A 4,875-nucleotide genomic window follows, 5' to 3' on the forward strand; every position below is an offset into this window, starting at 1 on the left:
TTCATTTTATCAGTTTTATAATTTTTATCACTTTAATTGACCTCAGTTAGCAGATATAGTTTGAGCACGTACTATGAGCAATCATTGTACTGTTATAAATTACTAATATCTGACACAAAATAGGAACACTACAATACAAATTCAAGGCTACAGCAAAGTTTATGGTCTATAGGATATTGTCCATATGATCTGTATATTACACTATAATTTTTGCTTTATTTGCTAGTGTAAATTTACATTTCAAAATAATAATATACTAACAAATTCTGAGTAAATCATCACTCATGGTAGTAACTGGCTGAAGAAGATAGCTTTTGGTTTAATATGATAGGTTCTTTGATATGAGCTGCATATGTGTTGAAAAGCATTTATGTAGCTAATTTTATAGAGAATGCATTATGTTATATTTTTGATTGTATCTAATAGCATAATAGTAGTATTTCATGTCATATTCTTTTTTTAATTTTTAAAAATTATTCTTCAATCAGATATTAATGGCATCCTCATTTTCCTCTCTTCCTTCTCTCCTACTCCCTACTCCCCATTCATTCCTTTTCCCTTCAGAAAAGGCAGGCCTTTCAGGGATAGCAACCAAAAAATAGCATATCAAGTTACAATAAGACAAGGGACGTCTCCTTATATTAAGGCTGAACAAGGCAACCCAGTAAGAGGAAAAGGGTCCAAAATCAGGCAAAAATGTAAGAGACAGCTTCTGTTCTCACTATTAGAAGTCCCACAAGAATTTGTCCAAGCTACTCAGCTGTAACATATATTCAGAGGGCCTATGTCACAAACCTACAGGTTCCCCAATTTCATAAGTTTAATCTCTGTGAGCTCCTATGAGCCCAGATTAGTTGATTATGTATACTGTGTCTTCCTGGTGTATTTGAACCCTTTGACTCCTTCAATTCTTCCTCTTAATCTTCAGTGTTCCCAGAACTTTGCCTAATGTTTGACAGTGGGTCTCTATATCTGTTTTCATCAGTTACTGAATGAAGCCTCTCTGATATCATGTCCTAACCTTAAATGGTTGCAAAACATTTTTTTTAATTACGTAACATCTCAATGATGAGAAACTATTTCCTTAAATTTTTAACACTATTGACATAAATTAATAAATAAAAAGTAAATGAATATAAGCTATACAAGATGTTTGGATGGACTTGCATATAGTGCAGTAATTAGCACCTATTTGTTATTTCTCAAAGTTACCACTTTACAATGAAAATAACATTTCTCTGTTAGCATATTTCAGTTATACAATACCTTACTCTATGTTAATATATCTTTTTTTATTAATTAAACTTTATTCACCTTGTATTCTCCCATAAGCCCCTCCCCCCTCCCCTCCCAATCGCACCCTCCCTCGCCCTTCTTCACCCATGCCCCTCCAAAAGTCCACTGATAGGGGAGGTCCTTCTATCCTTCCTTCTGATTTTAGTATATCAGGTCTCATCAGGAGTTGCTGCATTGTCTTCTTCTGTGGCCTAGTAAGACTGCTCCCCCCTCAGGGGGAAGTGAACAAAGAGCAGGCCAGTAAGATTATGTCAGAGGCAGGCCCTCTTCCCATTACTATGTAACCCACTTGGACACTAAACTGCCATGGGCTACATCTGGGCAGGGGTTCTAGATTATCTCCATGCACGTTTGGAGTATGAGTCTCTGGGAAGTTCCCTGTGTTCAAATTTTCTGGTTCTGTTGCTCTCCTTGTGGAGTTCCTGTACTCTCCAGATCTTACTATTTCCCACTTCTTACATAAGATTCCATGCACTCTTCCCAACAGTTGGCTATAAGTCTCAGCATCTGCTTTGATAGTCTGCAGGGCAGAGCCTTTCAGAGGCCCTCTGTGGCAGGTTCCAAGCTTGTTTCGTGTTTTCTCCTTCTTTTGATGTCCTTCCTCTTTTCCTTTCAGGATGGGGATTAAGCATTTTAGTCAGGGTCCTCTCTCTTGATTAGTTTCTTTAGATGTACAGATTTAGTAGGTTTTTCATATATTACATGTCTATATGAGTGAGTATATACCATGCGTGTCTTTCTGCTTCTGGGACAGCTCACTCAGGATGATCCTTTGCAGGTCCCACCTTTTATTTGCAAATTTCATGATTTCCTTTTTTTCACTGCTGAGTAATATTCCATTGTGTAGATGTACCACAATTTTTGCCTCCATTCTTCAGTTGAGGGGCATCTGGGTGGTTTCCAGATTGTGGCTATTACAAATAAAGCTGCTACAAACATGGCTGTGCAAATGTCCTTATTGTGTACTTGAGCCTCTTTTGGATAAATGCCTAGGAGTGGTATGGCTGGATCTTGAGGAAGCACTATTCCTGCTTGTCTGAGAAAGAACCAGATTGATCGCCAGAGTGATTGTACAAGTGTACATTCCCACCAAGAGTGGAGGATGGTTCCCCTTTCTCTACAGCCTCTCCAGCATGTATTGTCACTTGAGTTTTTCATCTTGGCTCTTCTGATAGGTGTAAGGTGAAATCTCAGGGTCGTTTTGATTTGCATGTCCCTAATGGCTAATGAGGTTGAGCATTTCTTTAAGTGTTTCTATGCCATTCAATATTCCTCGACAGAGAATTCTCTGTTTATCTCTGTTCCCTATTTCCTAATTGGATTACTTTGTTTGCTGCTTTTCAGCTTCTTTACTTCCTCATATATACTGGATATTAGCCCTCTGTTAGATAAAGGGTTGGTGAAGATTCTTTACTAATCTGTAGGCAGTCATTTTGTTTTGAGGACAGTGTCCTTTACCTTAGAGAAGCTTTTCAGTTTCATAAGGTCCCATTTATTGATTGTTGATCCTTGAGCCTGTGCTGTTGGTGTTCTGTTCAGGAAGTTGTCTCCTGTACCAATGAGTTCAAGGCTCTTCCCCACTTTTTCTTCTAACAGATTTAATGTGTCTGGTTTTATGTTGAGGTCTTTGATCCATTTAGACTTTAGTTTTCTGCAGGGTGATAAGTATGGATCTATTTGCATTTTTCTACATGTATACATCCAGTTACACCATCACCATTTGTTAAAGAAGCTATCTTTTTTCTTTTGTATGGTTTTGGCATCTTTGTCAAAGATTAGCTGTCCATAAGTTTGTGGGTTTATTTTTGGGTCTTCTGTTCAGTTCCATTGATCCACCATTCTGTTTCTATGCCAGTACCATGCAGTTTTTATTACTGTTGCTCTATAGTACTGCTTAAGATCAGGGATGGAGATAATTCCAGAAGATCTTTTATTGTAGAAGATTGTTTTAGCAATTCTCGGTTTCTTGTTATTCCATACGAAGTTGAGAATTTTTCTTTCCAGGTCTGTAAAGAATTGTCTTGGTAATTTGATGAGAATTTCATTGAATCTGTAGATTGCTTTTGGTAAGATGGCCATTTTTACCATGTTAATCCTGCCAAGCCATGAGCATGGGATATTTTTCCATCTGCTGATATCTTCTTTTAATTCTTTCTTCAGATACTTGAAATTTTTTTTCATACAAGTCTTTGACTTGCTTAGTTAGGGTTACATCAAGGTACTGTATGTCATTTGTGGCTATTGTGAAGGGTGTTGTTTCCTTAATTTCTTTCTCAGCTCTTTTGTCTTTTGTATACAGGAGGGCTACTGATTTTTTAGAGCTAATTTTATATCCAGCCACTTTGCTGAAGGTTAGGAGTAATTACGTCATTTCCCTTTTCTTTTCTTCCTCCAGCCAATTCCAATACCTCTCAAATTAGTTGCCTCTTTCATTTTGCTTTTTTTTTATATATGTGTAAATGTATAAATATACAAATAGGTGTATATTAATCTTCATATATTGTTCTATCTGCATAATGACACTTCACTCTTTTCCATAAATTGTTTCTTTTCTGTGTTGCTTGCATCCTCTAATATACATAATCCATAGAAATATATTTTTGTTCGATACTACCTTTATATATACAGGTTAATTTTTATTGCTTATGTTTTTGAATTAAAATGAATATTATCATTCCCTAGACCAGCATTAAGAAGCTTTACTCCAGAAATGTTTTTAGTAGTACGTTAAAGCTATAATAATCTATATTGAAGGCCTTTTTTTGCATAGTGTGATTTAACATCCCATATTTGCCATTTGCATTTGAATATCTAGTTCACCAATTATTGTAAAAAATCTATTTTTCAAATTACAGGTTTTTACCATCATTGTAGAAAATTCAGTTGATTGTAAATACACAAATTTCTTTCTGGCCTCTTGTGAAAGAAATTTTAGATGAATGTACAGATTTTGCTGAATTAAAAGGTGTTGGTTTTAAACAACACTGAATACTATGCTAGGGAAATAAATGTGAGACTGTCAGTACTAGATCTACCCTCTTAGGTAAAAGTGAAAAGGCACAGTTTTATTACATCATTTCCTCCTAAATAGGGTACAAGAAAAATAGAAAAAAATAATGTATCCATGACAAACAAGTGAAAGTTCCTCACAAATTTTATTTGGACTGATCGAATAGTGATTATCTTGTTTTTCTAAATGTTGTCACTAAGGACCTTATTGAGACAGGTGCTCCTTGTTTCTGCTACTGTGCTGTGTTCTTGAGACTAGCTTTCTTATTAGTTTCTGGGCAATTCTCTTATCTCTGCTTTCTTGTTCCATTGTAAGAGGAGTGCAATAATAGACACATGCCACCACATCACACACAGTTCTTTAGGTTCTGGGCACTTAACTTTGATTATCAAGCTTATTTGACAAACACTTTTACCCATTAAGACTCTGTGTATTTTTAATTGCATTTTTTGGATGGTTGCTGAGGTTGAAGATTTCCCCAAATATTTGTGTCTTCATCTTTTCCCTTTCTTTCTTTCTTTCTTTCTTTCTTTCTTTCTTTCTTTCTTTCTTTCTTTCTTTCTTTCTTT

This window comes from Psammomys obesus, unplaced genomic scaffold (assembly GCF_907164565.1).
Source record: "Psammomys obesus unplaced genomic scaffold, mPsaObe1.curated_primary_1811, whole genome shotgun sequence".
Classification (NCBI taxonomy): domain Eukaryota; kingdom Metazoa; phylum Chordata; class Mammalia; order Rodentia; family Muridae; genus Psammomys; species Psammomys obesus.